Source organism: Alligator mississippiensis, chromosome 2 (genome assembly GCF_030867095.1).
Source record: "Alligator mississippiensis isolate rAllMis1 chromosome 2, rAllMis1, whole genome shotgun sequence".
Classification (NCBI taxonomy): Eukaryota; Metazoa; Chordata; order Crocodylia; family Alligatoridae; genus Alligator; species Alligator mississippiensis.
The window spans coordinates 125,842,511-125,864,394 of NC_081825.1; the positions used below are offsets into that span (position 1 = coordinate 125,842,511).

General features: G+C 45.1%; 1 protein-coding gene across 3 annotated transcripts in view; it reads right to left on the minus strand.

Annotated features, from left to right (window-relative positions):
- Positions 1–21,884, minus strand: part of ANK2 (ankyrin 2) — a 699,650-nt gene that overhangs the window by 622,777 nt on the left and 54,989 nt on the right. The window contains exon 1 of one of the 3 annotated variants that reach the window (XM_059722108.1): positions 3,501–3,598. The exons of the other annotated variants lie outside the window; for them this stretch is intronic. The gene's annotated coding sequence lies outside the window, so the exon portion shown is untranslated. Of the gene's footprint in view, positions 1–3,500; positions 3,599–21,884 lie in introns of those variants that run through there. 3 annotated transcript variants of the gene reach the window in all.

Here is a 21,884-nt window from a genome sequence, read left to right on the forward strand (position 1 = left end):
CTTTTATGTAATTGGCCCAAATCAATATTTATTTCTAAAAACAGGACACAACACATTCAGTTTAGACACCCACATGCACACATCCCTTCTAAAATTAATTCAGTATTCTGTCTATGGAATATTAATCTCCAAGCATCTCACAGCGTTTAATGTATTCATCTTCACAACACCTTCATGAGGTAAGGAAGCATTGTTATCCCCATTTAACTGAAGCTGCAAATAGACGTCAACTTTGTGCTGTCATAATTTGCCCTCAACTCCTTTTGGGAGTTCCCCCTCTACACTTGCAGATGAGAAGTGGGGGAATCTCTGGCAGGGGGATTCCTCCATGCCACAACACCCTGAGGGAGGACAGATCTGCAAGCAGGTATTTCCCCTGCCTGCAGGAATTTCCCCAACTTGGGGCACAGCATCTGGGGCCCTTTTCCCACAGGATTGGGTCCCAGAAGACTCAGAAGGGGCAAGGGTCAAACCCTGCAGAACAGCAGCCCCAGTGACTTGATATATAGTGACACAGTTGATCACGCTCCTAAAAGGATGTCTGTTTCTAGCCAGAGACACTAACTTCCCCAAGGAAATCCATGGAGATATAAGGATTTCCTTACAGGGTCTTCAAATCCTATGCTGGATCATACTTCTTCCACCATTACCACAGCTAACTTACTGATAGCATCAATTACCGGTATTGGCTCTAGATGGACAGGCTCTATGCCCAATGTGTTATAACAACCTTGAAAAAGCTTTTGGCTCAGCCTGTGAACACATTAGCATTAATTTAAATCTGCTGCTTTGTTTACTACATTAAATATCTGCTTGTACTTTATGGCTAAGTGATATCAGTAAAAGAGGCCAAAGCACTGCATGCAACAATAACCCAAGTATGTAACTCAAGTTACACACTGTAGACAAAACTCAATAAGCATCAATTTATATCTACTCTTCCAAAAGGCAGCCTATTCTTAAGAAGTCATGTATTTTAACACCATGAGAGTCATTACGAGTAACACTAATAGATTTAGAAATAAATGATTCAGAAAACTTCAAGAACTGGGTCCAGCCCACCTGTCACTGAATTCTGTAAATCTGATTTAGGACTCAGACTGAATTTAGTAGAGTCATTCCTGATTAACACTAAGAGAAAGGCGAAGAATCAGGACCAGTGGGGATGTTGTAAGTGATATTAGCAGGTTCAATACAGTATATTTATTTCAATGAATTACATAGAAGATTCATAGACGAAGCAGTTACGGTACAAAGCTTTTCTTGTCTTTCTCAAAGCCACGAGTGTGACAGGTCTAGAATAGCTCTCTAATTATACTTTGGAAACTCAAGCATGGTTGCAAGTGGTAATTTATTGCACAATATCAATGTAGCTTAATGCACAGATTAAAAAGCCAGGTCGAGGATTGCGTGCAGTTGGCATAATTACCCATAGTTTGCTAGGCTAAACCGATTGCTGCAGACTAATGAAATAATCTGGCAAAACCATAAGCATTATTGTTTATAAATCCACACCCATATAATCTCTTAGTCACTGAGAGTCCAGATGAAAGTAGATGAAGATGATTTTTTGTTACTCTGTCTCAAAAACTTTTGAGAGCCCTGCTAGACGGAACAGCAAACAACAGGTGGAAATTACAGGCTAGATCCAAAACCCATTGAAGTCTACAGAAATCCTTCCACTGGTTTAACTAGGGTTTGGATCAGGCCCTAAGGCACCACTACTCCTGGGTTATCTCTTCAAATCATATTACATCTACATTTGGGTATCACAGATCTGTGCACCTATCTGAACAGTGAGAAACATGGAGCTGAAAAGAAGCAAAACTAACATAACAGAAAGCACTGTGAACACAGCGTGGCAAAGACCTTGTTAAAAATCCATTTTCCTGACTACATATGATACCGAATCAATCTGCTCTTTCAACTTGTACAAAGACTGAAAGTAAGCACCCTAGGCGTATACCACTGTATGACTATCAACAGCTTCTAAGCAACCATTAAATGCAGCCCAAGTGTTATCTGAGGCTCCCCTATATATCAGCGACAAAAAATCACGCGCATACATGTGTCCTCGGAAAACAAACAAATTCTGAAAAGCTTAATGTGCACAAGCTCTCACATCGCATTGTTTACAATAATTTAAGCATAAGGACTGGCTGTGTGTTTTCTCTCTCTGACAACTTTCCTAATGGAGAAATAAACCACAGGATATCAGACACCCCCGCACAATTGAGGTGCTTCCAGGAGACAAAATATATACTGTAGCCTATTTCTTTTATTTCCTGTGAAAAGCCCCAAAACAAAACAAAAACGATTATCTGGGTTTCCAATTAGCAGCTGACACACACTATTCAAGCCTCCTTAGTCATAGCTGTCGAGACAAAATTCCCCCTTGACTTCAGAAGGGTGCTAAACCTGCAGATGTCTGACCAAGCGTTTCAAAGGAAAGGCAGACAAAGTTCTTAGGGTAAATGTGATGTCTTTTATTAGACCAACTAAACAGCTGGAGAAAATGGTTCTTTGCAAGCTTTCAGGCACAAACACCCTTCTTCAGGCATTGTGAGAGCCTAGCTGAAGAAGGGTGTTTGTGCCTGAAAGCTTGCAAAGGACAATTTGTCCAACTATTTAGATGGTCTAATGAAAGATACCACATTTGCCCAAACAGCCCTGTTTGCCTATGTCCTTACACCAACACCCCTTTCAAAGGAAAAAGCACCCTGCCGGTCTGAAGTAGAGGGCTGGGGATGGAAAAGGTCAAGAATCAATGACTGTCACAGGAAGGAGCAAGTAGAAGCCAGGCTGAGGAACAGGAGGGCAAGGGCCAGCCTGAGCAAGGGGCTTAGCCCAGGCAGCGTGATGGCAGGGTACATCTGCACTGGACACACTAAGCTACATATGAAGCCCACGGGCCTGGCTAAAGCGAGGGGCAGCCTTCTGCCCTGAGCACTGCTTGATTGGTTGAGAGAGGCATAGAACTCCACACGCCCATTGCCAGGGCCCTGGCAGCCTGCAGAGAGGGAGGCTCCGCACCAGAGCAGCCGCGCTGGGTTTCTTGCTCAGGCTGCGGGAATTGCAAGCCCCCGGTGGGTCCTCAAAGGCACCCAGGCTGCCTGGAGCCACCAAGCCCTCGAGCCCCGGCTTCCTTCGGCAGGGAGCAGGTGCCCGCAAGCCCTGCCCGCGCTGGGCACCAGCCCTGGGGGCACATCCCGGCCCAGGGGCGCTGCTCGCCGCCGGCCTCCTTCCTCCGCGGCTGTCTCAGTGCAAGCGCTGGGGCTCCTAAGAACGAGACACCCCCCCCCCTCGCCCCCACCCCGCATGCAGCTGCCTGGAGATGGCCTGCAAAGCAGTGCAGTGCAGAAGGCTGCCCCTTGCCCGCGGCCCCAGCCCCGCACAGCCACGGGAACACGCGCAAAGCGAGACGCGGCGACCCCGCGCGAGGCTGGGGAGCGGGATGCAGCCCGGAGCCCGCATGCACCCGCCAAGCCAGCTCCACTCACGGCCAGCGCCGCCAGGTCCCAGTCCCGGTCCTGGTCCCGGCTGCGGCTGCGGCTCGCCCGGCAGGGAGGGAGGGAGCAGCCCGGCCCCGCGGCCAGCGCCCTGCGCGCGAGTGCCGCCCGGCGCCTGCTCAGCGCCCGCCCGCGATGACAACAGCGGCGCCTCCTGCCGCGCTGGGCGGGGGGGAGCTCCCGGCGGCTCCCCTCAGGGGCCGCCCAAGCCCGAGGAGCCGGTGCTGAAGAGGCAGCTCCCCTGGAGGAGCACGGGGGCTCCTTGAGTGCGACTCGAGCCCCTGGAGCAGGCAAGGGGCAGCCTTCTGCAATGCGCAGCTCTCCACCTGGGCGGACCAAATCAAACCTTCCTTTATGGAAACCTTAACCGGGAAAGTGGGCCCCCATACCCCCTGGGGCAGGGAAGGGGGCTTCACTTTCCTGATTCAGGTTTTCTGTGGCTATCCTCCCATAATAAAGGAAGGGTTGATTTGGTGAGCCCAGGTGCCCCCCACAGCTGGGCTTTGGACAACACCCCTATTCAGCACTGGTGAGGCCACATCTGGAGGACTGTGTCCAGTTTTGAGCCCCCCACTACAGAAAGGATGTGGACAAGTTGGGGAGAGTCCAGCAGAGGGTGACAAAAATGGTGAGGGATCTGGGGGATGCATGGGCAACTGGCACTGCCTTAGTTAGGTGGGGCATGTGCCCCCTTCCCCCCCCATCCGCCCCCCGTGACCAGCCCTGCCGACCGGAGGGGTCCCCCTGCAGCCAAACTCACTGCCAATCACTGAGGCCACTTCCGGGAGTGGCTGCAACTGCTTCTGGGAGCAGCTGCAGGCATCGGCCAGCACTTGCCAGGGGGGAGGGGCACCTGGGCTCCCACCTGCCCCCCCTGCCTATCGCCTAAGTGGCAAGCACAGCCAGTCAGGGGGTGTACCAGCACTCTCAGGGTGTGCACATGCACCCCCGTGCACCCCTACTTTCACCACTGAGGGGACATGACCTACAAGGAACTGGGTTTATTTAGTCTGGAGGAGACTGAAAAGGGATTTATAATAGCAATTTTCAATTACCTAAAGGGGGGGTTCAAAAGAGGATGGAGCTGGACTGTTCTCAGTGGTGGCAGATGACAGAACAAGGAGCAATAGTCTCAAGTTGCAGCAAGGGAAGTTTAGGTTAGATATTAGGAAGAATTTTCTCACCAGGAGGTAGTAAAACACTGGAACAGGTTACCCAGAGAAGTGGTGGAAGCTCCATCCTTGTAGACATGAATGACTCGGGCCCCCAGCGGCTGGGGGGCACGGCAGCAGTGGGAGCATGGCAGTGATGACTAGAGTGGCGGGAGTGCAGTGGCAGGAGCAGTGGGAGCGTGGCAGCAGTAAGCAGGGGAGGTCCCACAGACGCCACCAGCGCTGTTGGCGGTGGGGGGTGGCGAGCGCTGACCAAGTGTTGGCGACCACCTGCAGCCACTGCCGCCAGTGTCAGCAGCATCCAGCAGGGATTGCAGACCGTCTGCAGACACCGCTAGTGGTGCCAGCGGCAGGGTAGCAAGTGGCAACCACCTGCAGACACCGCTGACATTGTTGGTGGTGCTTCTTTGTAGGGGGTGCATCGCCATGCTCGGGGTGCATGTGCACCCCCTGTGTCACCCCTGCTTGAAGGTTTTCAAAACCCGGCTAGACAAAACTTTGGCTGGAATGATCTAGTTGGGGATGTTCCATCTTTGAGCAGGTGGTTGGACTAGATGTGACCTCCTGAGGTCCCTTCCAACCCTAATTTTCTATGATTCTAACGCCTGCCCCCCAGCTGCCATGACACATGGCTCCCAGCCCCCCTCAGCATCCTGCTGGCACATCTGTCCCCCTCCCTCTGCCATCCTTCCCTGGTTAAAGCAGAAGCTGTTTTGCGGGGAGATACCATCTCAAACACAACCAGGTACCACTCTCACCACCCCCAGGCACAGCCCCTGTATGCCAGCCTGAAGGCCTGGGAGAGGAGGAGAATGACAAAGTGCTCCAGTTTCCTGATTAAGGTTTTGTGTGGCCACCCTCCCATAAAGGAAGGTTTGATTTGGTCAGACAAGGTTCTTTAGGTAAATGTGATATCTTTTATTGGACCAACTAAATAGTTGGAAAAATTGTTATTTGCAAGCTTTTGGGCATAAACCCCTTCTTCTGGTGGTTGTTTGCGCGTGGAAACAGCAGCAACTGCCTGACAGGGGTTGGGAAGTTTGGGGGGCGGAAAGGGGAGAAGAAGAAAAACAGCTGCTTTAGAATTGCAAGGGAGACTGCTTTGTTTACCAGTCTATTACGCCAGCTGTGAAGGGAGGCTTTGAGTTGAATCAAAATCATTGAGGCTGAATCACTCCTGCATTATTAAGTCTGCATGCCATGGTGACTCCCCTGAACTCAGGAGAAATGCAGTGGTGTAAAACCAGAATGAAAAAGTGGTTAATCAAATACATTATCTATACAGCTGCTTCTGGTTACCATTATGGGAGAGGTTATTTTGGTTTTTTTGAAAGCCTCTTGAGTGGTGGGCTGGGTAGGTGCAGAGGAAGACAGGAAACTCCAAGTGGACAGTAGTAGAAGGGAATGTACAGGCTGACATTTCTAGGGAAAAAATATGCAACACGTAAGCAAAGCGTGCTGTCTTCTGGTATGCCAGATCCACTTTGGCCTGGCCTATTTGATTTCTTTCAGGTATAGGATGTAAGTTGGCTTGGAACTTCCTACAGAGTTAAGGGTATTTACACACAAACATAGCTATAAGCTCCAAGATTTGAATAGTCTACTACTAGGCTTAGGGCCTCTCTACACATGCAGGTAAAGGTGCAATAGGATCTAATGCGCAATCCACACAATCTTGCCTCCTGCCATATCACACGTGCATGGCAGGGGGAGAGGTTGTGGGAACACAACATTAGATCCCATTGCACCTTGTTGCCAATGCAGGGGGAGCCCAATCCTGGGGTCCCCCTGCACAGGCAAGAAGCAAGCTCCTGTGGCTGGGAGCCCCCCTCAACTGAGGGGAACTCCAAGCTACACCTCCGCAACTGAGAGATGTAGTTGCTGCATTCTCCCAGCTGTGGAGCCCTCCTGCAGTGAGAAGAGCACAGCAGCTGCGATCTCCCAGCCCCAGTGGTATGTGGAGATGACAGCTCCCAGGACCCAGGGTGCATGGAGCCTGTACAACACCTGCACCGTGTAGAGGGGACTGTTGTGAACAGGCATATTTGTCAGTACATTACAGATAGGGCATATGACTAATAGACTTGTCAGTCCATTAGAGACAGGGAGTATGACAAATACGTTCACAACACAGCACTGTTTGATGAGTGGTAGCGGAAATCCATTTGATGAACTATGGCTATGGAAACTATACATAAAAGGATACCATCATAACCACAGCATCTTTTAACATTGAAATTTTTTCACCTTATTCTGGCAAAAATACTTATTTGTATTCTGGCAAAAATATACAAAAAAGTATGTTCAGTTTCATCTTTTACATATTGCTCAGTAAGAATAAATTCTGCACTTGAAAGAGAAAAACTCTTAAGTTACCCTTGAAATAGCTACACCTACTAAAGGACCAATGGGAATTTTGTCATAAATTTTGATGACAAGTGTTTGAGAATCTTTGTGTAAGAAGACTATGCATACGCCAGGTGATCTTACTGCTCTGGCTGTTAACATATACATGTACAAAGGGTAAGTTTTTTAATTCTAAGTAGAAAATAAAATAAAAATCATGACAAATAGATAAGTAGTAGTAGTTAAAATAGGGAGAGTGGGACATGATTCTTTCTGACAGGTTTTTTTTTCATATTCAGTAGTTTAAAGTTTGCAATACAATGGAATTTAAACATCAGGTTTGGCCTGGTCAGACTGCAGAACATGTTCTTGAAATATTTTTTTTTAAATAAGTCTGGGTAGCATTTTCAGACTACCTAAAATAGCTGGTACCATTAAACAGTACCTCTGTGGACTATTTACTGTATGTAGTAATTTGCATGTAAACACATTTTAATTCTTAGCTGTGCTTAATTTTAAATATTATATATAGATTATAAAACTGTGATAATTTGCTTGGAATATCCAAGATCATACATTAGATACTTAATAAGATTACTTAATTTCCTTCCATGCTTTTAGGTACAGAAAGTTTTCAGGTACCAATCAACAGTTTAAAAGGAAGGCTAATATTATGAAGTATTGAAAAGGTTCCTTTCAACATTAGTATTCCTTGCAAAGGTAATTTTATGATGTCTTGTAATGCCAGTTTACATTTATCCAAAAAGGTCTAGTGAGAATTTAAGGACTAATGTTTAATAAAAGGCAGCAGAGACTAATCTGATGGATTATGTGGACCTGTATTTTGGCCCAGATCTACCTCCAGGCCCATTCCACTGAAACAAATGCATGTCTTTCTGCTGACTTCAATGGATGTTGAGGTCAGGGCCCTGAACCAAATGTGGTCTATACCTACCACAGTCAGTAGGAACTGTCAGGTAGGTCTGCACAGGATGACCCCTCTTATGTACATATTGCTTATTTCTGAAAAAAAAATGAAGGAGGACTAAGGAAAGAGATGCTAAAGAGAAAAAGAAAGCAAATAAGTGAAAGATGTAGGTAAAGCAATGGGTATTTCTAAGCAATAAAAAAAATAGGTCAGCAATGCAAGAACTCATTCCCTACAGATGGATCAGGAAACAGCACTCCATGTTATAATTCACAGAAAACAGCATTTCCTAGTAGTCTTCTTTGTAATAACATGCACTTCAGTCCGGCATAGGCATCAAATCAGAAAGTGTAATCATTATTAGTGTCCTTCAAGCTAAAAGGGTCTAACAGTGAAACATACTAGAAGCAAGTGCAATTTTACAAAGAAGACCACAAAAGCAATGCTAAAATGTGCCGAATCCTGTATAGTCTTTGTACATCAATACTCAGCTCTTGGTATAGCCATGGTAGATTTAGTGGGAAGGTAGTATCCTGCAAGTTGAAAAATTGTCAGAAAAAACAATGTAGTATTAAAATCAGGAAAAAAAGACAATAGCAAGCATTAAAACTTTGTATAAATGGAAATAAGGAAACCATCATATGACATTCTGATGTATTAACTCATACTTTCAATTCAATGTCAAATTGAGAAGTACTGAATATGGGCTTTTGGATCTGCCAAAGCTTTAATGCTAGTACTAAGCAGTATTCCAATCAATAAACTAACAACAAAAAGACAATTTTGGCTTCTGGAACTTGTGCACAGCTGTTGGACAGATCTCTTCTTGAACAAGATCAGGAGGTTTTTGCTGAAGATGACAGGTTGTGTGTAAATCATGTTAACATGATTGATGTTTCTCTTGCCATAGAGTTAAAATGGCTTAGTTTGAGTTCAAAAGAAACTACAGGTTCTAATACTGTTTGTAAAGCCTGGATAAGCAGGCAGAGGAAGTGTGGAGTGGGAATTTGACGGAGAAACTTGCAAATGAAAAACATTCACAAGCATAAAAACTAAAAGGGAGGGAGACTAAAAAAATGTTTGTAATGGAGTGAGATGACGTTAGAGTTAGAAGGCATGAATTCTAAGGAATGTTAGTCTGTGTTAAGATTAAAATGTGCTAGTAATCAGCAGGGATCCAGGTTTTCCTTTTCCCATGGAAAAACGGAGAAAACCACGGATTTCCCCTTTTTATCAGAGAAAACACAGATTTCTCCTTTTAGCAGAGAAACCCATGGATTTCCTGCTTTTGCAAACAGCTCTGCGGGCTGGTTGAGCTCCAGCCTGCAAAAGCTGTTTGCAAACAGGGTGGGAAACCCCCAGCCCTGTCCAGAGGAGGAGTGGGAGGGAAAAGACAGGACCTGAGACTCCTACTCAGCCATGGCTCCACTCTGCTCAGCTCAGCCTCACTCTTCTCCTGGAGCCTGAGGTAAGTGGGGCTTGCAGGGGGCTGGGGGCCCTCTGGCAGGTCTGAGGGGTTGCAGGTCATGGCTGGGAGCACCAGCAGGGCTGGGGGAAGCCAGGAGCTGGCCCTGCCCCCCACCTGAGCAAGTGGCAGCAGTGGGGGAACCAGCTCCATTCTGCTTCTGCTACAGCTGCCTGCTGTTGGGGGCAGGGAGCTACAGACTTGGGGCTCTGGCCCCATAGCCCTGGCATCTGGGGGCCCCCTCTGGCAGGGCTGGGGGCAGAGGCTGTGGGTGGGGGGCAAGAGGCACGAGTAGGGCAGGGGGCTGTTATGGGGGCAATGAGGGGCACCAGCAGTATTGCTGGGGTTTGGGGGCAGTAAGAGGCACCAGCAGTACTGGGGGGCTATGGGGACAGTGAGGGATGCCAGTAGGGTTGGGGGTGCTTTGGGGGCAGTGAGAGGCACCAGCAGAGCTGGGGTGGGGCGGCATTTTGGGACAGTGAGAGGCACCAGCAGGGTTGGGGGGGGCTTTGGAGGCAGTGAGGGTCACCAGCAGTATTGGAGGGGCTTTAGGGGCAGTGAGAGGCACCAGCAGGGCTGGGGGAGACATTGGGGGATGTGAGGGGCACAGGTTTGGGGGGTGCTGCAGGGGGCTTTTAATTTTAATAATGGATTTGGGGGGTTTTGTCAGAGAATTTGCGATATTTCATCAGAGAACTTGTGATTTTTTTATCAGAGAAAACCAAGATCCCTGGTAATCAGTCTCACATTCAAGGTTAATACCATCTCTAATATGCACTGCTCAGACCTGCCGCTAGAGGGCTTGTGAGCAGGGGCGTGGCTGATGGTTGTGAGTCTGTTCCATGCCTTCCCTGTTTGCCAGCTCTTTAGCCACAGTACAGGCTGGGGGGGGGAGACCTTTTGCCCCCCAAATCACCCCACTGCCCCTCATTGCCCCTGCATCCCCGCTCTATCATGGAATCACCTGCCACCTCCAGGTCATTTCTCTGCTGTGATCCCCAATCAACCTGAGAGCAGCAGTGGCAGCAGGGTTGGTTCCCCGTCCCTGCCTGCTCCCAGACTCCCTGCAGCCCATAATGCCCCAGTGCACCCAGATCTAGCCCCCACCAGGCTCTGCAGCTGCCAGCAGCTTTTTGCTTCCCCTGCCCCTGTCTTCTGCCCCTCCTTCAGTTGGAGGGCCTGGCAAAGGCTGGATCTGGACACACACCGTGTCAGTTTGGTCTGCAGGGATCCCAGGCGTAGAGATACAACCCCTCCCCACTCTCAGGCTCTGTCACTCAGGCTGATCAAGGCTGCAGGGCAGTGGTCTGGGGGGTGGAGAGGGTGATTCAAGGCTTAGAGGGAAAAGCTGCGGGGCAGGAGAGACAGCAGCCTAGCAACTCTCCACCTACCTGCTCTCTTATCCCCCTCCCCCCTCCCTCTTCCATCCTCCAATCCTGCCCCCCTCATCCCTTTCCCATGCCCCTCTTCACCCTTTTCCCACTCTTTCCCCACTCACTCCATCCCCCCACCTGCTGGCCAGCTGTTCCCAGCTGTCAGTCCAGGGCCATAGAGTCCTGGATGATAGTAGTATACCTAGGAGTATTGCTTCCTGGGATACTGGAGGACTGTAAATTGGTGGTTTCATTTCAAGTGAACACCCAAAAGTTAATTTAATTCAAGATAGGTAGCCTAACTCATAGATAATCCCAGCCCAAAGTGGCGTAACTTTAGGACCCCAAGAGAGTATTTAGCATTTGTTAATAAGCCTCCATGTATGATTATTCAAGTTTTAAGTGCTCTTAACATGGTCTAATTATAATGTAGACTCTCACTCATGGAATGGCAGGAATTCTTGTGGATGATATCTTTTATTCTGTGATACTTGAAAGCTCATCTATGTCTAACCTAGGCATGCAGTTAGGCCGATAAAAGAGATCACCCACAAGAATTCTTGCCTTTCACATTTTCTGGACTATCATGGCAACAGCATCACTCCAACACTGGTAATGAAATGTGTTTGTGTGGGAACATTCGCTTCTGTTTTTCCCCATCCGTCTTCCTATTTTCCTGATGCATCTAAAATAATTTTACTTCATACCAAATGGAATCAATAATGCTTTTAGCCACTCAGAGCAAATACAATGCCAAGCCCAATCCTGCATCCCTTGTGCATCCAGAACTCCCACTGAGTTCAATGGGAACATTAAGTGTAAGAGAATCACTGGATCAGGCCCAATAGTGGCCATATTATTTCTAAACTTGCAGCTATGGAGGGAGACAGAGGTGGTGATTTAGTAACCCTTCCCCTTGAATTGCAGGTTGCTAGAGGATATTTTAGGTGAGAACATTAGGGCAAGCAACTGTCACTTCTTTTCTCTTTTGAATAGAAAGAAGCCATTGTGTTTATTTAGAGCTGTTCCTCCACACTTATTTCTGCGATAATTACAGACTCCTCATTAGGTTACTGCAGTTTTATTCTGTTTTTTAATAAAGTTTTACTCTGTTGTCCTTTACTATTATGCCTATATAGCTCTACTCTGTTAAAGTAATGCAGCTGTATGTCAGGCTCTGTATATTTTCAAGAGTAATAAAGAAAGATTCAGGTCAACATCAGAAAGGGACAAAAATCACAACATCAACCAAACAATTTTCAAAGTTGCTGATCTTGGAATAGCGTTTCCATTGTTAAGTCTGTATAATGTTTACAATATAACACAAAAAGAGGGAGAAGAAGTAGCAGGAAAAAGATAACACAGTCAGTAAGCAATAGAATGTGAAGCAATATGCTTCTTTAGATGATAACAGAAATCTGAGGAATTCACTGTAAAATTACAGTTTTCTGTTGAACAAGATTAGGCTAGAGTGTCCTTCTCAGCAAAAAAACTAAGGGGAAGGCCAACTCTGCAAGGAAACTCTCACTGAATACCTCCCAAATTATTCCAAACAAGAAAGTGTTAGCTCTTTCCTCACAAAATGACCTGTAGAAAAACCTGGGCCAAACGCATACTGAATTCTCTTGACATGGCTATTCAGACATAGAAGGCTTATGGAGGAAGAATAACAGGTCCAAAAACTACATTTCTTTCCTGTGAGAGTCTAGGAGGTTAGGTAGGGTAAAATATATGACAGTCCACCCCACTCAGGCCTGGCCCACCTAGAAAAAGGCAATACCAAACCCTCCTTTGTTTTACCAGAATAGAGCCAGACCCCACGGAGAGCCTTTTAAGGCAGAGTTCTAGGAAGGAGATAGGAAAAATGATTACACCAAGGTGCTCCCTCCCCTTCTTGTACAAGGGTCAGAAGACATGATCTTGCCCACTGTAAAGAGTTGCATATCAAGGCCTTCACTGGCTATAGTAATAGCTATAGTTGCCTCTGATTGCAATTTTTCTGAACAATGTCAATGACCTGGTTTTCTGTTTGATGTTATGTGTCTCTCTCAAAAAACCCTGATAAACAGGAATTCAGCTTTAATCACAGCACAGGCAGGAGGAAGTTCTCTGCTATTTGTCCATTCCAGCATTAGGTTTTGCGTTATTAATTACATTTCTGTAACTGTCTCTGGTTTGTGTTTTGTATATAATTGAGGAAGGTACTTCATTACATTCAGCCAGCAGGATGAGCAAAGCCAAGTGATTTCCAAGAATCAAATCAGCACCAAGAAGGAATTCAGCAACCAGTGGGCAGCAAGTTGCTTTCATCAATTCTCCAAACGCAGGCAACCAGTCAAATTCAATCCTTAACAGCAAACATAGTTCCACATGGGATACACTGCTCAAAGTACAGTTCTTTTGCCTTACTACACTAAGCAACAGTTGTTAATGAGTATGATCCCAAAACAGTCAGTCTGCTGTGACTGTCATTGCTAATATGCTCCACTAGAAGTTGGAAGTGGGGGGTCTACAGTGCTCTACATGTTCGTTAATCCAGAAAGTGAGTGTAAACATAAAAAGACAAATGAGATTTTGACAGTTCAGCACAGCCTTGCTTTTTCCCAGAAATCTAGTTTCCCAGAGGTTAGGTAATGTCCCTGGGGTTTACACTGACTGAATTTGCACTCCTACATAGAGATCTCAATGGTATGAAGCCCTGAATTTTGTCAAAGGTTTGAACACTAATTGCCTCTCATTTAAAAAAGAAAAAAAGAGATTTTACTGAATAACTTATTTCCCTTGGGCTAATAAGGATTTGTGGGGGCAAATTCTGAGGGGAATAAACAGATGTTGAAACCATGCAGTAAGGGAGGAAGGGAAGGTTATATCTTCTGCTACTTGTGTTCATTTTCCAGGGTTTACAGCTTTTAGACTACTCTGCTTGGCTTACCAAGGATGAAGCTGTATTTTGTAATATGAGCTACTTATTAGTGTACCAGTAATAATAAACCAAATACTGCTGCCCAGCATATTGTAGGTTTTGGAGTCCTTAATGGAATTGTCCTTGATGGGAGATATGAAGGCAAATTCATTTCCTGTCAGCCTGACTCACGCTAATGGACTTTCGAACTGCAGTTTTTTCCACTCACTCTTAATGACTTGTTGCAATGGAGATGGGTGCTCTGTGCACAGCAATGCCATCTTCTGGCAACGTTCCTGTGAGAAAGGGAACTTGCTGAATGCAGTTCAAAGAAAGCTCTTTTTCAGTGAAAACAGAAACTCAAGCTCCACAATAAATCTCAGATTTTTCTCTTCCCACTACACATACTACGGCCTTGTAATTGTTCAAGGGACTGAAATAAAACAGAGGGGGGTGCGCACTCACAGTGCAGAGCTTCAGGAGTAAACTCAGTCAAGTGGCTCTTAAAAATACACCAAATACATTAAGTGTGGGAAGATGACTGCTGCTGCAGACATTTCATAACAAACACTCAAAAATAAATTGGTAGGGCAGAAACAGCTGATGGGAAAGCCTTCCACAGCATACAAGGCTCACATTAGGGCAGTGCATGGACTTGGTGTGCAGAGCAGAACAGCTGAGCTTGTGTGCTGTGGAGCGGTCTTTGCATCAGCAAACTATTTTATATACACTTTTTATTAATGAGATAAAAAATCATCTTCTCAGACAGAAGAGGCTACATAAGAGAAAGCAAAGAGAAAGAATAGGTAATATTCATATAATGGAAATAAAAAAGAACTAGAAAATATATTGTTGATTGTTGACTTTTCATTCCATCCAGGAAGAGCACACACCAACTGCTGAAACCTCCTTAGCCTGACGAAGGGTTTTTGAACCCGAAAGCTTGCTGAATATCAAATTCACCCAAGGAACCTTGTCTGCCTATTGTTGATTCCAACATTAACCCTCATTTTGTCCTTATATCCTCAAAAGCCCCTGTAAATTTGCCCCGGTTGCAACCAGGTTTGCTGTGTTTTATTATTTAATTTATTCTAGATGCCTTTCTGTTTCTTGTGCTCTTAGCTGCCTTGAGCCTTTGTTGGGAAAGGCAACATATAAATCACATAGATACATAATACAAAATAGATACAAAGTTATTAGGAGGGTGTTAAGGGTCTGAATGCTGTACTGAACAGGGCACCTGGATTTGATGGTAATGTACTAGTAACACTAAACCTAAGATTTTCAAGGTATACACTACACAGCTCAGAAGAACCAAAAGTACAGTCTAGTAAGAATGAGCATGAAATTGGTCAATTTTTAAGCATGATTTTCATCTGAAAAGTAACTCCAGATAAATGGTATCATAGGATTCCAGGTTCACGTCACATTATTTAATTTTTTTTTTAATTTATTTTGCAAAAATAAGAGTGTTTTGATTCTTTTTTTCATACATATTCCTACCCAAAACAATACCACAAGCTAAACTGAAGATGAGCCGCCCCACTGCCTTCAATGAGCATGATTAGGTATGACAGACTGGAACCTGGAAAGGAGTTCTGTTGATAATGCACAAGACAGAATAGAATCCAACACAAGCTCTCAAAACTACTTTGGTCTTATTTAGTAGCACTCATTTATAGATCTTAAATCACACAACTCTGTGGACTTGTCAACAATAACGGGAAAAAGCCAGTGAAAGCATAGTTTTGTCAATGAAGTCAACTAATCTAATTCACATGCAAAAAACCCCCATTTCTGTTGAGAAAAAAGAGTGGTGTTTCTGCACATTTTCAGAGCAGAACTGCATTTTAAGAAGCTTTGTTATCATCTCCTGAAGAGGAATTTCATTCAAACAGGATCAAGAATCTTCTACTCAACTATGTTCTGCTTTTCTTTTATTTTCATATCTCTTCATATCCTAACTTTGTCTTCATGCCTCCCTCTTCTTTTAGCTTTTTTTTCTCCCTCCCCCACAATTATTCTTCCTTTCTTTTCCAGGAAATTCAAACGCCTTTCCACAGCCTAAATAGCCAGGGAACTTTTCATGCCTCTTGCTGTCGAGGCTGAGGTATGATGGATGTGTTTAAATTATACTTTCCCCTATTAGTTCTTCTGAGAGACAGTAACCTCTTCAATGTGTTCTATTCTGTCAGCTGGCCCTGCCACTGCAGGGCTTGTAACAAGCCAAAGGCCATTAATGCATAATTAATGACAATTTTGTGATTTTAGCAGACAATAAAAATCAGATTACCTGAGAAGTTCAGCTTTCATTTAATTTTTCTTAATCTAGTAGTTTGGAAATGTTGTAAAGGTTAGAAACCATAAGTAGTAAGACTAAGACATCACATTTTATAATGGGCTCAGACTCAAAATTTCTAAGTACTGAGGATAGGCCTATCCTGTCTGAAGTCTCATGTTTTGTATGCTGCTGTTCAGTGACAATTCACTGCCTGCTACTTGTGGAACAAGTCAGGCCCAAATGGAACATAGAGAGCAATGAGAAATGTACTGGGCACATCACCTCTATACATACAGTAATCACACATGTAGAAATTGTACAAACTACCCTCTTACTTTCCCCCTAAGTTTTGAGCTCCAATGGTGCCTTCCTCCTACAGAATTTGTGGGCATAGCAGCTTCTTTAAATCCCAGAGTTTCCTGTTTCGAGTCCCCCTTGTTAATATATACAGAAGTTAGAAAGGTTTATTTTTATTTCACTGGGATAAAATAAATATGTTACTGTTACAGAGGAATGGCACCAACCATTTCCAATAGTAATGTGTGTGGAACCTGGTAAAAACTTACTTTCATTGTTTTCTCTAACGTTAGCAGAGGTACAATGAAATAAAAAAAACAAAATCATAGGTCTCCTCTAACACATCATTAAACACAGAACTGCTTCCTAAATGTGCACGACAACATCTGATGGGTGTCTGAATACACCTCCTCCAGTAATCCAGCCTAACAGAAATCTAATCCTTATGCAGTTGTCTGCTGTGTGAGACACCAAGATAAAACAGTTCACAGGAAATTAGATTTTTGCTTTGAACGTTCTGCAGACACAGGTCAATGATTTTTCTTTAACAGTTGAAAAGAAAAAGGAGAACAAAATATCTAAATGAAACTTACCAAGAGTCCAAAAACTCTACTGGACCCAGTCCTCCTCTTCTGTACGTGACCTTCTCACGGACTCCAGTGAGATGTAAAGCTACCATTAAGGGCTACAAAACCAAGCCAATAATATGAAAACTTACCTACAGATTCCAAAAAAAATTCTACACTACACTATACTGACTACATTTTGACTTCTTCTTCACTTCCACAGCTGAGATGCACCTTTCTTTTCTATTTCCAATTATTCCTGTTTCTTCACCAACCTTAAATGTCTAACAAATATCACCAAATATCATGTGGATGAGAGGCTCTGCTGCCCCCTCTTGGCCCATCACATATGATTGGTGTGGCCCTGCCCTCCATGGCCACATCTAGATAAGCAGGGGTGTACACTTGCAGCAGCACATATTGCCTCAGTGTATGCCCCAACATGTGTGCTTCATAATGGGACAACTTGTCCCACAATGAGCCAACTGCCCCTGCCCAGCTCCTCCCAGATCTTCAGCCAGGGAGAGCTGGAGGCTGGGGCAGCAACTGGGCTGGCCCCAGCATTCTTACCTTGTGTCCCGGTGGCATGCAGGAGCTGAAGGGGCATATGTTGGGCATAATGGAGGTTTGGACAGCAGCCATAGTGTTGTTCTGGATGGCTCAGCCTCCATTTATGCCAGTGCATGCTTTTGTGTGTGTGTGTGTGTGTGTGTGTGTTGCATCACTTCTGTTGCTGGGGATTTTTCTTGCTACTGGGAAATCCCAGTAGCAAATTTTGCTGCCACGCTGCAAATTTGCAGTGCAGCGCATGTTTTAACATTCACCATGTGTGGTTTATGGCACCACAAAGAGGCTTGTGGCTGGAGATGGAGATGGACCAGGAAGCCCCATGCTTTATCTGTTTATACATTTTTGGAGGATCCCAGTACTTGTGACAAGAACACCCAGTTCCAGTCACAAAAGGGGATAATTAGATGGAACATTTGTGAGGGGTATCTGGAGTACACGCACAAACTGAGTAGGGCTGAGCTGTGGAGTCACCATGGCTTGAAACACTGTTGACTCTGCTGAGACCCAGCCCAGTGAACTATATAATAAATCATAAGCTTTTTGGCTTTGGACTAATATCAAGCATAGTTTGTACTATGCATAAGTCGGTACAATAGTGCTGCCCAAAAGTGTGTTTATGGAGCACCTGTGCTGAAACTTGCAACAGTGGGAACAAAGTACAGTGCATCAATTCTAGATGAACTAAGTCTAGAGGTACCCATAGTAATTTTCCTATACGTAAATTACTATAGGTACATTTATTCAAAATCAGTGTTTTGTGGCCCCTTGCATTTCAAAACTTCCATGTGCTCAGGGAAGGAACACAGACTGAGCAGGGTCTGACAGTAAGGCATGGGGGGAGGAGCTATAGGGGAAAGAAGTTGGGAGGGGCAGATATCAAGAGGGGCACCTGACACCTCCCCTCCACCCACCACTATTTTGCCTGCTGTAGCAGTGAGAGAGAGAAAAATTAAAAACAAACCTCTGATAATCAGATTCTATACCTGAAAAATTATAGCACTTTTATATATTTCCCATATATAGAAATTAATTACTGGGGGATCATCTTAGAATCATAGAATCATAGAAGTAGGGTCGGAAGGGACCTTGTAGATCTTCAAGTCTGACCTCCTGCCTGGGCAGGAGGAAAACTGGGCTCAAATGACCCCAGCCAGGTAGGCATCGAGCCGCCTCTTAAAGACCCCCAGGGTAAGAGCCAGCACCACTTCCCTTGGAAGTCGGTTCCAGATCCTAGCCACCCTGACTGTGAAGTAGTTCTTATGGATGTCTAATCTAAACCTACTCTCCAATAACTTGTGGCCATTATTCCTTGTTATCCCGGGGGGCGCTAGGGGAAACAAGGTCTCCCCTAAACCCTTCTGGAGCCCCTTGTGAGTTTATAGACGGTCACAAGGTCCCCCCTCAGCCTTCTCTTGTGAAGGCTGAACAGGTTCAGGTCCCGTTGCCTCTCATTGTAAGGTCTGTCCTGCTGTCCCCGGATCATGCGGGTGGCCCTCCTCTGGACCCTCTCAATGTTGTCCACATCCCTCTTGAAGTGGGGTGCCCAGAACTGGACACAGTACTCCAGCTGCGGCCTGATCAGTGTCGCGCAGAGGGGGAGGATCACCTCCTTGACCCTACTTGAGATGCACCTGTGGATGCACGATAGGGTCCGGTTAGCCCTGCCGACCATGACCTCGCATTGTCAGCCCATGTTCATCTTGGACTCAGTGATGACTCCAAGATCCCTTTCTGCCTCCATGCTCTCAAGAAGGGAGTTTCCCATCTTATAAGTGTGCTGCTGGTTACTACTGCCCAAGTGCAGCACCCTGCACTTGTCCGTATTGAAACGCATCCTGTTTTTGTTAGCCCACCCTTGCAACCTATCCAGGTCTTTCTGCAGTCTTTCCCTCCCTACTAGCATGCCCACCTCACCCACTGATTCTTAGATTTGGGGGTCCTTTAGATTTGACTAAATAGAGTATCTCTCTTTCCTTTTCATTTAGTCCTGACCAAATTAAAAAGTGAGGGTGTGATATAGCAATTGAGTGTATCATTTGGAGTGTTGCTTAATGTATAATCCATAAACAATGTATTCAATTAATAAGCCTTGTTTTCTCCTGACAAAATTGTCAGTGAACATAGGTACACAGTTTGATCATTATTTCCACCCCCAGCTCTAGATCCATAGGTCTTGTATGAGCACTTCATTATTCATAAACAGCACTGGAGAGTAGAACACTGCAGATGTCTGTTTTGATTAGACCAGACAAGAAAACTAATTCCTGTCGGGTTTCCCCCATGTGAATAGTCACAAACATGAATTCAAAAATTGCTTTTAATCAATTGTTTGAATCATCACTCCAAATATTCAAAAACATGCACAGTGGCCACGTACATACTTCTAGTGCAGACACTACAGTTGTCCACTTGAACAAAGCAGAAAACCACAGATACCCATACACTCACAGAAAACGGACACAACTTTCAAATTATTAATTTCACTTAACCAATATAGTCACATACACCAGAGGATGCCAACCAGAGGTACGCGTGTCCCCGGGGGTACTTGGAAAGGTGCTACGTGGTACGTGGGGGTAGGTGGAGATAGAGCACCGCCATGCACCACCCTGCACCACCACGTGCCAGTTGGCTACTGATGGGTGGCATGGGATTGGCTGGGTACAAGGCCCATCAGCAGCCCACGGAGCCACACATGAGACCAGCCACTGCCATGCGACCGGCCATTCGACGTGCAACCACCACCACCCACCACCCTGCACTGGTGCCGCATGCAAGGCCCCCCCCGCTCCATGTCCAGCCGCTGCCACCAGAAGGCAGCGCTTCTTAAAAAAGGTTGAAAACCCCTGACATATACTAATCCAGCTTCAGCCAAGCATAATTTCCTTCCTCCTTCCATTACTTTAGGAGCTTAGTAATTTGCTCCTTAACTTCTAATTTGTAAACTTTATTTTAAACAGAAAGTGGATTAAAAAATTAGTTTTCAAATACTCAAGCAGCAAAACCAATTGGGTTTCAGGATTTTGATCTGATTATAGTGTCACTCTGGTATCATTCAGGGTTTAATGCCAATTGTAGTTAGTTAGCTAAACCCCTGGGCTGCAATTCACAATGTTGGTGGTAAAACAGCAACAGTGCAAATACTTTCTCTAAACTTTTAAAATCTTACATCTCAAGAAGGAGAACATGAAGATGTTTCATTCCATCCAGGAAGAGCACACACCAACTGCTGCAGCTTCCTTAGCCTGACGAAGGGTTTTTGAACCCAAAAGCTTGCTTAATAACTATTCTCCAACCATTTAGGTTGGTCTAATAAAAGATATCAAATTCCCCCAAGGAACCTTGTCTGCCTATATCCTTAGACCAACACAGCTACAACCTAAACACCTGAAGATGTATCACACATTTTTCCCTTTACAAAAATGCATACTGATGGTTGAGAATAAATTAAAGCGGTTCTTCAAAGATTGGGTGATAATTAATTGTTATCTCCCTAAGGAACTGTAGTACCTGACCCAAAAGCAAAGCTAGAAATGTGCCAGAAATTGCAAGCTGTAATTTAATTTTCTTTCTTAAATTGGTTTAGATGAACTATATTTGTTCTGGTTTGATAAAACCAGGATTTAAGTGGCAAGGTTTTGCAAAATCACCAGGAAATCAAGGTTTATCATCCTCAGATCCAATTTCAGCTAGCTGGACTATCATGATGGGCCCCCATTTTAATCTGATTTTTAGAGAAGTCTCCTTACACCAGGTTTTAAGGGCTTCAGACAGACATTATTGTGACAGCTTGAATAAGCAAACTTTCTTCCTGTGTGAACACACTACATATATGAGAGGTCACAGGAAAATGAAAAGGAACCAAATTAAGAACTTATGGCCACATGCAATAGTTCTTCAGATCAGTACCTAAATATTATTTTCCCTACTTTGTCATCTTTTCAAAGACTGCCTGATTGAATGAATACCTTAATATGAGGTCCCCTCTACACTTTACAAATATTGTGCAACTAATTGGTTAAATGTATGATTCCCCTAAGATCAACTACAAATGAAAAGTACTTATCATACAAAAAAGCTTCAACCAGCTATAAAATTAGACCTTGAAAATGTGTACTAACTTTATAGCTGGTTCCTACTGAGCTTCATTACTGTAGCAGAATCTCCCTTATGGCTGGGAGCCACATCAGCTGCCAGGGCTCCCAGCTGAAGGGATGCACAATGCCCACCGTGACACCCCCAGTTGCATGCACTCCCACCCCTAGAGAGATCATGGCTACTGCAGTACCCCACCCCTGATGGCACGTGGGACACCCCTGAAGCTGTGAGCTTCCTCAACAGGAGTTAGCTTCTTGCTGATGCTACACCAGCAATAAGGCACCACGGGATCTAATACACAATCCCACAATCGTGCCTCCTGCTATGCATGTGTGCCTCCTCATGCAATAGAGATGCTTGTCTAACAATATGCCATT